The sequence below is a fragment of the Pezoporus wallicus genome, unplaced genomic scaffold, assembly GCF_028554395.1.
Source record: "Pezoporus wallicus isolate ANWC-B61680 ecotype Strahan unplaced genomic scaffold, APGP_CSIRO_Pwel_v1 contig_2908, whole genome shotgun sequence".
NCBI lineage: Eukaryota > Metazoa > Chordata > Aves > Psittaciformes > Psittacidae > Pezoporus > Pezoporus wallicus.
This window is the reverse complement of record NW_026642179.1, coordinates 8,368,490-8,380,848: the sequence shown is the minus strand read 5'-3', so window position 1 is coordinate 8,380,848 and position 12,359 is coordinate 8,368,490. Positions and strand designations below refer to the sequence as shown.

Genomic DNA, 12,359 nt, shown 5'->3' with positions numbered 1-12,359 from the left:
ACCAGACAAGGTCTGATCAATGCCTTGTATGAGTGATGTGATGGCTCCCCATCTCTGCTGGAAATCCCTTGCCTGAAGTATTCTGGGGTTTTATTTGCCTTCTTCATGCCGTGTCACACCAGAGATCCTCAGTCATCCTTCAGCTGGATAATGCATACAGGCCTTTCTTTTTCTTAATTCCTGCTGATGATCTCCAAGTTTCAAGCAGAGATTCTGTTTATTGCTCCTGAGACACATGCCCTTGCACTCTGTGCTTTTGAGCTTCTTCCTGTTTCAACTACACCAGCCCTCAAGGTCAAAATACATCTCCCCTGTAATAGTTCAGACTTTCTTACTACAGATGCCATGCAACTTCCTGCCATCAGCATGTTTCGTGGCACACTTGAAAAGAAGGGTGTGAGAGTTAAGTCCCAAATGTAGTGCTGACAAAGACAACAGCCATACTTCTCTTTCCTCTGCTGGTGGTTTTTGTTTCTGGACTTTTGCTCCTCAGGCAGAGCATCACTTCAACACATTTTGTTACCTGTTCATCTGTACTGTGGTGTGACACAGCTATATGTGTGAAATACAGGAAAGCTTCTGTAGTCTCAGAAGAGGATTTAAGCGCTCGAGTAACAAGTGTTTATGTTCCAGTGTTGTTGGTGTTGGTGACATAGACATTAGCGCTCTCACTGACCACGAACACATATGAAATCTGTTAGTATCTTGTGCAAGCACACACTGGTCTATGTGTGGATGTCTTGTGGTGGGTGTTGATACTTTATGGGCAATGGGTCTGCTAAATTAGCTTGGTATTTCTTATGTAATTAAAAGCTTAGTTTGCACAGGGGGGCTATTTTGCTTTAATATGTTCAGATATCTGTGATTTTAACTTACTACAGCACAACATTCAGATTAAAACATTAGGACTATATTAATACAGAAAACTTAAACTTATTAGAAACTAGCTAAGTCTTGTTTACTAACTGTAAACTATCACTATATATGGCAGAGTTTCTTGTACAGCTGCAGAGATTACATTTGGGCTTAATGTTATTTGTTTGTCAGTAATTTGAAAGATAGCTGATAAAAGTTTTCAGGTGAAACAAGACCCAGTGTAACCATGCATAATGGGATGGGTCACCCATAGCTTACAAAGCCATCTTGGTATGCTCAAACAATACACATTTCAGTGGAGACAGATCCAAGGTCATGCAACTGGGAACAAAAAGTGTCAGTCATCCTTGCAGAATGAGAGGCTGCCTCTCAAAAAGCAGCAGCTCTGAAAAGGTCTTTGGGATCATGGTTGCTGGGATCATCCAGCTGCACAGCAGCTCTCAGCACAATACAGCTGCTAAATGTGCCAGTTTTGCTGGGAATATACAATAAGAGCATGAGGTGGGGTTATCTCTGGGCAAAGCAAAACTATTTCTGGACATCCTAATCTGGTGTTTCTGCTAAAGAAGGATGTGTAAAGATAGGGAGAGGTTTGCAGAAGAGCTACAAGAATGATTCAGGGTCTCAAAACCAAGAAAGGCACACCATGCCACAGAAAACCCATTGCTTGAAACTATTTAGCAGAAGGTTTATAATTGACTTGAATGCAGTGTGGAAGTACCTATACAAGAAGCCATCTGATAGTAGCATGCTCTTTGCATAGACAAAATAAGAAGATACAGCAGTTGGAATCTGAAAGTAATTGTAATGAGAGGCACCAGATTATTTTATCTACCAAATTCCATCAAGATGTGTGATATTTTTAATAAAGATGTGTTGGGAGGAGCTCAAATGTATTTTCTGCTTCAGGATAGACACATGGGTCAGGTTTACAAGAGGTTACTCTCTTGTTTTTGCACAACTCAGTGGCAACTTCTATTGTTTTCCTGATTTCTTTCAACAGCAAAGGTACATAAAGTTACATCTACAAACTGAAACAGTCAGTTAATAAAATACACAACTACTGCCATCTAATCTAAAAGTCAGTAGCTATCATTGTTTGCAGGCTGTGTCATGTTACATAGGCAATCCTTCCATAGCCAACAAACCTTTAAATTGGAATCTTCAAGCTGGATGGTGCTCAAATACAAAGCTGTTACTTCTGTCACGACATAAATGCTATCATCATATTGTCGTATTGGTCCTCAGAATGCACAGAGTGCCTTTTAGTTGTACCTAACTTTGTCTCTGGTCCAATTATAGAAAAAATGCTTTGGGAGGCAGGCTTATGACAATTAACCTAATTGCAGATGAGACTGTGTTAAGTTGGTAGCTGTATAATCAGCCTGAAATCTAACTTTCGCTTCCATTTGTAACACGACTTGTCTTGTCTCTGTGTGTAGCATTTCCTCTATTTTAATTTCTAGACAAACAGCTCTTCTGTAATGCTTAAACACTGCTGGCTTACCATATCTATGGGTTTTGTCCCATATTGCCCATAATTCTTTGAACAGGAAATCTCAGTGGAGCACTGAGAAATGTGCTGTGATAATCTAACAAGACCAGACATGGTTTCCTTAGACCTCTAGTTCTTTATTATATTTACTGAACTGTATTCTTGCTAGCCTGTGTGGCAGTGCCTAATAAGTACTTGTTGTAGTGTGCTTGATGTAATTTCTCAAGCAAATTACTGAAATAAGTCATTAGCAAAATGCAGGCCGTTATCTGGTATTAGCTCATCTGGAATCCAGGACATGTAAACTGTGATTTAGAGTGTGGTTTACACTGTTATTTGGCATGTTTTGTAACAAGTTAAAAACTATTAATAATTCATCTTTTCTGTTTAGTCCAAATGTATCTGTATCAACAGCAATCACAGGTCTCTTATGGCTTCCAAAGTTCGTTTGCATAATTTTCTGTATTTACTGCAGATTTCGTACTTGGATTCCTTATCTTGAACAACAGCATTTGCCTGACCACAGTAGGAATTTTTTTCAGTCCCTTATCTTGTACAGAGCCAGATGGATACTGCAAATTATGTTTAGTGGATTTGACCTCATTTTGCATGATGGGACTATTTCCTAGCCTCCTTTTATCCTGCAAGGTGGGAGAGTTTCTCAAGAGTTTCTCCATTTTGTTGTTATTCTTCACTAAGACTAGTTCATTTTATGCATCTTATTTGAGACCATTTAATTCTATTACAGAAGCGGGTCATACTCAAATTATACATTACTCCAAGCACATCCTCTTAACAGCTTCTTGCATTTTCTCTACATGCAAATGCATTAAATGATTGAAAATCTGTGCACCAGTAAAAGCTCCATACTGGGCATGTCATCCAGTAATTTTGCAACTTTATAATAATTCTGGAACCTTAGAAGCATCTGTAACACTGCTTGCAAATGTCAGAATCCTAGTTCTATTGCCAGGTCAAGGCCGATTTCAGTTTTACTTCCAGCTTCATAAACCTGGGATGCTGTGAACTGTCACACTGGCAACTGTTCCAAGGCAAATTCCTATATCTTCAGGAATCCCTTCTTTTAGTTCTTCATCAATGTGTTTAAGAATATTTTCTGTACGATCGTAAGGTCCTTTCTAACCCTAACCATTCTATGATTCTATGATAAATAGTCAAGCTATATATCCATCTAAACCATTGGGTTTTCCACCAGCTCTGCAGTACGTTCATTCACAGCTTTTTCTTGCTTCAGCATCTCAGATTTTGCTAGGTTAATTTTCTTTCCACAACCATGCAAATTGAATCTTACCACGCCTTCTATTATTGTACTTGCTTTATAAAATTAGCTTTTAAAGGCAAACTCTGATAGTCTGTTGTTTTCCCAGTTCAGCTCTGATTTCATTTCAGTCAGCTGTTTTGAAACATCATGTGGCTTGCTTTATTTCTGGTTTTGAGGGCTGGGCTGGCTTTGTACCTAAATGTTCCAAAACTCCTTTCCTCCACATCAGTGCCTGCCACAAGGAAAGTGGGGTGAAAGGGCCGCCCCATGGTGGCATGCTCCAGTGTTTTGGCAGTGGTTGCCTTCTCCCCTTCCCTAGCCGGTGCACCTCCACGATGAACTGCTGTCTCTTGTCCCAGCTGGAAATATAAAGTGGCACTTCCAATATCTTGCTGTGGTACTTGCTTCATCACAAAATTATCCCTGGCCAAAGCTACATCACTTGCTTTTGTAGATGTATTAGAAGACCAACAAAGAATGCCATTATAAAATGGCCCTTAGTAGAGCTCTGTCCTTCAGATGCACATTCATGTATTTCCTTTTGTAAGTCTGTAATTTGCATTGAGAACACATTTCAGTGAAATAGAGAGGGGGTTTACTGCATGCCTAACAAGGCAGCCCTTTGGGGAGAGAATACTGCGTTGTCTTATTTTGTTCCAAATTTACTGCAAATAAATGCAATAAATCATCTCTGCACTTGTTTACTGTTTTACCTGCTCTCTTCATTCTTATCTGGTCTATGCCAGTTTTGTCTTGTGACATGCACTTTTGGATCACTTTAGGGTTTTTTCCCCATTTCCTAACAGTTTCCTTAGAGAAGCATATAATTTTACTAGTCTTGCAAATATTCATTATTCTTTGCAAAGTCAAGCGTGTTTCTTGCTGTAACCTTGCTTTGAGCCAATTATAAGTTTTATCATTAATAATTCAGTCTCTAATTAGTCTATTGGAAATTATTCCAGCTGTTAAATGCCCTTATTCGTGTGATTTAGCTTTGCCATGCGTATCTGTAATAAAAAGACTTGTAGTGTCACGTAGCAACTCATGTCTTATCTTTGCCTAGTGACATTTTTGCATGAAATACTGGGCTTGGGGCTTTGCTTGGGAGTCTGAAATTCCCGTTTTTACTGGCACTGAAATGCCTGAAAGTCTTGCTGTACACATACAACAGTGCTATGGAGTTGTTGCTCTCTGATTTTCTGCCCTAGCATTTGCTTTCAGAAACATCAGAAATTTCTTTCATCCTCTCTGCCTGACTCCTCTCCAATGATGATTTTCCAATCTAGGGGATTCGAGCACCATTTGCCAGCTCCGCTTTTGCCACTGATGTGAGTTTTGCCTGATCTACCTAAGAGTGCTTTGGAGACATTGCTCTTTGCAGCTCATCCATACTCACAGGACTTAGGTCAGGGTTACAAAAGCTTTAAGCGTTTTCCCAGAACAGAGGTGAACACCTATTCTTTCCAGTGCTGGCTGCTATGGCAGAGATAAGCAGGCAAGAAAGATGTGTGAGAGGGAAGAAAAAATAAAGTTATGTAGGTGTGCTGGCAGAATTTAATGCATTAGTTCAGATAGGCAAGAAAGGATGTTTGTTAAAGAAATAAAGAACAACCCACTTACAAATGTTATCAGTTCATTCTGAATTTATATTCTAATCTAGGGAGAAACACCCTTTTATAAATAATTTCTATTCTCCTCCCTTCTCAGAAGTATTTCCAAAATATGCCTTCCCTCTGTCCAGGGATAAAGCAACAAACTGCTTTATGAGCCCAGAGCCAGAGGATGAACTGACCATTTATACTGGGTGAGTTTCTCTTGCTCCAGCCATGTCAAGCTTGGCGTAGGTCTGTCGCAAGGTGCTGGGGGGAAAAGATGCACTTAGGGCTTTGGGCAGTGCCTGCTAGATCCCAGCAGCTGCCAGAGCACTGCTCGCTGTGTCCAGGAGCTGATAGCCAGGATGATACTAAAGGGTGCAGACCTTATCAGAAAGTGGGACTTCAAAACAGGGCTTGGGAGCCCATGCAGCACAGTTGTTGGTACAGACATGCTGTACATGTCTGTATCGTCTTTTACTCCCCACCTCCACAGAGAGTCTTGTCTTCAAAATCCCCATGCTGTGCTTCCTTTGCCTGTGCTGTGCATATGTTAGTAGATGACAACTGAGGCATCTGTGTATTTGCGACCATGGATCGTTACCAGCTGTTGAGTCATTTGAGTCCCAAATTTAACTCACTGTACTTTGAAAATAGCACATAGCTGAAGAAAATAAGAGTGTTTATTCTACACAATTTGGTCCTGCCATCTCAAAATAATCATTCTGCTGCTGAATAATTTAAGAAACAAAAATGGAGCAATTTAATACAGCAAGTGTAACGCAAAGCTCTGTGATTGACATCTCCTAGGCACTTACAAAGTACCTTCGTAGCAGCTGCCGAGAAGAGGCAAAGAGAAAGATAAACAAAAAGAGAAAGTAAAAGACATGCTTTGGAATTCATCTGGAAATACAGTGGGTCTCACAGGGCGCCTAGGATTTCTACAATCAAGGTCTCTACCCACACTTCAGAATATTCACTTCTGGTGACATAATCCACGACAGCACTGAAGATGGAAGATATTTTCCATGGTCATATTTACTTTTTTCTTTTCCACAACATGAGTCTTTGAAAATCCAGTTTCTTATACTTCTTCCCCCAAAAGAATAGCATTAGAGAGTTTAGATAAAATCTTTCTTACATATGGACATGTGTGTGCACAACTGTATGCATTCAGATCTTAAGAAACAGCACGCAGTCTTTACAAGGACAGAGGTCTACAATAAGTGGCTGTAATCTGAGCTATGAAGCTTGGCATAAATATAGTTTTCACAAAGGCATAATGCCCTTTGCCAGTTTGAAAAGCATTTATAATTCAAAAAATGTTGGATCACTGGAAAAAATGAGATGCCAAACATGTTTTAATCCTGCAGGAGATATTAAATTAGTGATGACTGGAGAGGAACTGAAGAATTCAGCAAAACTCCTTGCAGACCACTGTAAGAACTTATTTATGGGGATTGACCTCCAGATGGAGACAAAGGATGGTTTGTATCAAGAGATGCCATAAATTGGTTATGAAAGTCTGAAACAAGCCTCAGGGCGACAGGGTCAGTCCCCCCTCTGCTGTGCCTCCCACACCACACGTACACTTTTGTTCCTACTTGTGCTTTTGGTTAAATTTTGCATTATGCTCTAAAGTGATTTAAGGCCTCGAATTGGAATGAACTTGAGTTAATGTACAGCAGTAACAGCTTTTAAATGTTTAAACCTCTCTAAGGCTCTTGACTGTTTAAAACCCTCAAAAACATTACAAGGGTGTTGCGGAAGGCAAGAAAGGAGCTGATGAAGGTCTTTACGGACCTGTGATGAGACCCAGAGCTCAGACCAGCCATGCAGGCTTTGTACCTTAGTGCCCACTGGCAGTAATATAACAAAGCCAAGTGCATGCATATGAAGGTAATAAGGGTTAGCCTGCTTTTAAAGATGTCCTTTTCCATCACTTTCAGGAATTTTCAGTCCCTCTTTTCAAACAGCTTTCTCCCGCATAGCTTGTGGCATCCCTCACAGATGGAGTTGTAGATGACGTTCCTTGGTCTTGTTATAGGCTATGTTTCCAGGGCTTAAAGAGTGGCCCTTCTTCTGTATTTCAAACCTGGTCACTGATGGATATATGTCCAGATATGGATATAGGTCCACTGGACATACTTGCAAATGTGGACTGGACTGGGAGTGCTTCTTCATCCTGACCACCTAAATATTTGTAATCAGCCTTTAGAAATTAGTATCACTTTCTTTTTGGAAATTATCAAATTTCCAATTTTCTCTCCCAGAATAAACACTTGGGAAATGATCCATGCAAACAGACAGCCCCCTTGCCACGTTTTGGGAACTTAATATGATGCCAAGGTAGCCTGTTTAGCATTTGCAAGCTAGAAAGCAGTTGCTCAGCTGATGGCATGACAAGCCTCACAATACATTCTGCTTATCTTAGGCAGAGCTAGGATAGCGTGTTACATCTCTACTTCTAGTACTTCTCTGTGCTTACTGGTGCACTGAGAACATATTTTGCATTTTATCTATTAATGCTGGCACCCATTTTGAAATGGGAATAGGAGACTCTCTGGGAATATGAAAGATCACCTGCTTTCACTATACAGGTATCTTGTGTGCACTGGCCACTGGAATGCTCTTTTATAATTTTGTGTTATAATACTCCTCAAGGGGAATAATAACACCCATCTTTGCATCTCATACAGCATAAATTCAAAAGCAGAGCTATGTCCTTCTTCTCACAGAATACTGTTTTCACTTTTTTTCCAATACCTTGGGAATTTATCTGATTCTTTAGGTCAATGTTGGCAGGCCTAGCCCCCAAAAGTCGGGACCTAAGAGTTAACACCTCCATAACAGAATGGGGGTGGGATATAGAAAGAGGTTTTTCAAATCAGTAGCACAGCTGCACTGCAGGGTGGAGTTATTTAGAGGTGGGTTTTTTTACTGGAAGGAAAGGCACAATGAGAGAACTCATTGTCAACTCCATAGCATTTGATCTCCATGGAAACAGGATCAGCTGACTTCAAAGTCAACCTTCAAATGTCTCAAATTTCTACACACACACACACACACACACACACACACACACACACACACCGGCTTGTTTCTGATGCTGCTAGATGTGTGCTTGCACGCTGGGAAAGAAATACCAACACAAGCAATCCTGGCAACATTGTACGTGATCACAGAAGAGCACTCTCATTTAGGAGATGGAGAAGAAAGGCTCATAATGAGGTGCAGAGATCTTATACTCTGGAGCAAAACAAGGACAAGTAGTGTATGTGCACTTCTAAACTTGTTTTTCAGTCTTAAATCAGTCTCTCTGAATTTGGTGTACAGTAAATTAAGGAGTCAGCTCACTCTGGCTTTTCAGCAAAAAGAATTGTTCATATTCATGTGTGTTCATTTGAAGTCAGGTATACTGACTTGCAATTTCTCCCTCACCAGCATGGCAGGTACTGACAGAAACCTACAAGTACCTTCTAGAGTAACAAGAACAGAAAGCGTAGCGTAGTCTAAAAGGGACATTAAATCTAGTTTGCTTCTCACAGACTTCGGTAGATCTTTGGAGGGGCTGACAGAAAGTGAATTAAAGTAGAAGCAAAGCTGGGGAGACAGATCCAATAGAAATACAAAAGACTCTCCCACCCACAGCCCTGGAAACCAAATTATGTGCATTTTAAAATTCTGTGGTTGTTCCTTATCCCTTAATAATGTCACCAGGTCTCTGATCTGTTGCTGCTCTCTGAATTCCAATGGCAAGACACATCAAGGCCAAAGGAAGACAATGAAAACAAAAGTGGCATTTATTACTGGGTTGTTTTTTATAAAAATATTCAAAAAACCAACCAAAACCAGTTTGCTGAGTTGCTTGCATGCCTGGCATCAAAGAGGAAAGAAGACTTCACATGTAACAGGAGGAAGAGTAATACTGGCATGATTTGCTAGATAGAAAGAATTCTTTACTGAGAGAAAGGGGTGCATATTTCTCTGTGTGGCAGATCTTGTTAAATGCAGAGGCCGTAGCAAGGTTTACATTCACCTTCTTGGCTCCTCAGGTTGTCAACTTAGAAAAACAACATTTCCCTTGAACAAATCATTCCTACACTTGCTTGTTCTAATCTGCCTGGGTAGTGTCCATCTGGCTACTGGAAATTCAACAGAAAAGCATCTGAACCTGGCGGAAACTAGATGAGTGGGGCCTTCCTCATTTCTGCCCTACCTGGCTCTTCCAGGGGATGGGAAGGCAAGTCACGCCAATGTCCTTGTGGGGGCTACAGGGGCTGCAGAGGTATTTCCTTTGTAACAGGAAAGATTTCAGCAAGTGATCCTTTAAGACAATACAGAGCCAGGGTAGTTTGTTGCTTGCAAGCATTCACATGAATGATGTTAACTTCATAGGGGTGGTCTGCACTAAGTGGTCGTTGCTGACAAGATAATTGCATCTTATTTTGATTTCTGTCTATTATATCTCAAGAACTGTATCACTTAGCACATATAGAAAGGATGCTTCTGTTTCTGGCAGATCAGCTCAGGGAAACAGTAATAGAGCCCAGAGCCTTTTGCAGCAAAGATCCTCAGTTCACATTCAGTACAAACAACTCAAAGTTCTACAACCAAAGGGTCCTTTGGTCACTTGAAAAAATTCATGCATAGGCTTCTCTTCAGCACCTGAAGGGGAAATTACCCAAACCAGGTAGCCACCACCATCACCCAGAGCTCCCAATGGCTCTTTAAGTAGAGCCTTCAGCAAACAAAAGTATTAAAAAGATATGTGAGTGCATACCTTTAAAAAGTATTAAAAGTATTCTCTTTAAGAGTATATTTAGTGTCTCACACTAGACAATGTGGAAGAAGGCTGCACTGAATTTGTGCTGTGTCTGTTCTCCAGTTTCACTTGTCTTGAAGAACATCTTTCTGAAGACTTTTAAGCAATTTAAGATTTCCTACAAAAGAAATATTCCACAAACCCTCTGAGGCTCCTTCTCTTTCTGAGAGAGGTTCAATTTTTTTGACTGGAATAAAAAAAAACCTCACATGGAGAGAGGCAGAATGATTTGGTTGCTAAAAGACCAAACACAACATGGTGCATGGTTTCCCCGTGCTTAGGGAGATATCCTGTGGCAAGGCAAGCCCAGCCTGACCCGACAAGTTTCCCTTCAGCTCTGGAAAATGCCTAGAATAAGAAGCACCTGCCTGAGGTACAGTTTGATACTAAACTTATGTGTCTTGTCATCTGGTAAATCTGAGATGTGATGGCGTTACTCAGGTTTGCTCAGACATTCAGTGCCCCTTGCCATTTAATCTTCAGCCTCTGCCAGGGCCATCCTGGGGGGGGACTGTACTGCAGGGAATGAAAGAAACCTGCCAGCAGCCTCTGCATGTTGCAAAGCATGGTGCTTGCCAGCACAGGGATAGGACAATTTCACTAACCTTTGATTAGGATGTTTCTTCATTTCGACATTAAGAGATCTTTTTCTTTCCCTTCTGCTCCCAGTAAAATACTGAATCACACTCCACTACTACAATTGGCACAAATTTTGCTGCCTCCTCTGTTGTGGCTGCAAGTTCATGATCCATTATGTTTGCTTAATGGCTTTAGTCAAGTACTCAAGTCACTTTATTATTGCCAAGTTATTTTGGATTGGTCATAGGAATCAGCATTGCTAAAGTAATCAGAGGGTTATTCAACTCAGGCTTTGATCAACTCCCCTATTCCTTCCCAGATCATTTCATCAAAACAATGTGCCTTTAGCTAAGTAGTGTTGCTTTTGCCTTACATACCAACTCATAGCTTCAGGCAGTGCTTGCTCATAGCTGGTGTTCACGGCCTGCCATGCACAGCATGGATATCCACTACCAGTACAGTCCCATGCCCCATGGTATATGGTAGCATAAATGTCACCATGTGCAAATCCGCAGAATGCTATAGTGTGCAATATAAACTGCATGTCAGTTGTATCAGCATAGCAAACCGGAGACCAGCCCTCAACTGCTGTAATATTGTTCCATATTCTGTGCTGATTTACATGAGCCTAAGGATGGGATCCATTATGTATTCACACTCCTGACAGGATACATAGTCCTCTGGTGCCATAACTTATGATGGCTTGTGCAGCGGCAGTTCAATAGACAGGAACTGCTGCTGAAGTAACATGCAGCAGGCGTACAGCTCTGGTGCGGTGCAGATGCCACTGGTACGTTTTGAAGTAGGAGGCCAAAGGCCAAATGCAAACCACATTCTGACAGAGCTATAATGCAATATCACTGCACCACTACAGACCCTGCAGTTTACTCTGGCTCATGGTGTAAAATAAAAATGCATGAAGTTCCAGCCCAAGTGCGTATATGGTCTCACAAGAGCACTGCACCGAATCTCCACCACCCAGTTGGACTTGTCCTTCCATCTCAGCCTTTTTTATAAGGACAGTTTTCCAGTAAACCCCTGGCTATTCTGCAGCCTATCGGTGATGCTGCAAGCTGCTTCTGCTGGAACAGTACATAATTAAGCAATAATTTATATTCTGTGCGTGTATGCACAGAGCAATAAAGTGTTCTCAAGAGCTGCGTGCTGCTGAGGCGTTTAATCCATGCACAGAAGGAGTTTACTGCAAAGCTGCTCCCTCCAAAAGGCTTTTGTCATCACTGTGTTGGGAGGGAATTTGGCTTATTCTTTAATAATTTCATTTGATTGTGATATAATTTAAATAGCAAATGGTACACACTCCACTTTAGGATCAGACCTCATTTTATTTGTTTGTTTGATGTACCTTGAAAATAATAAAAGCTAGTAGGGCAGAGGGAAAGTAAAGATCATGTTTCACTTCTGAGATTTTTTTCTCCCCAAACCCTATAATAAAAAAGTGATGATAGTTAAATAAACAGCAGTCCTTCCAAACACATTAGTGGCCACAAATTGCCATCAATCACAGCTACTAGGAATACTTTAAAAGGCAGAGATTTGCATTTACTTGAGAACTGCATGGTTTTAGAGGACATCTTAAAATCCATACCTTTCTGCTTCTCTTCTTATCTACTGGTGTTTATAAGTAATACTTGACATTTCCATCTCTGGGGAAAAAAAAAAACAAACAACAGCCCAGAAGGGGAGAAGAAT

At 40.8% G+C, this 12,359-nt stretch overlaps 1 protein-coding gene across 4 annotated transcripts in view; it reads left to right on the top strand.

The window, feature by feature from the left end:
- TMEM178B (transmembrane protein 178B) overlaps window positions 1-12,359 on the top strand; it is a 244,834-nt gene that overhangs the window by 201,736 nt on the left and 30,739 nt on the right. The window lies entirely within an intron of this gene.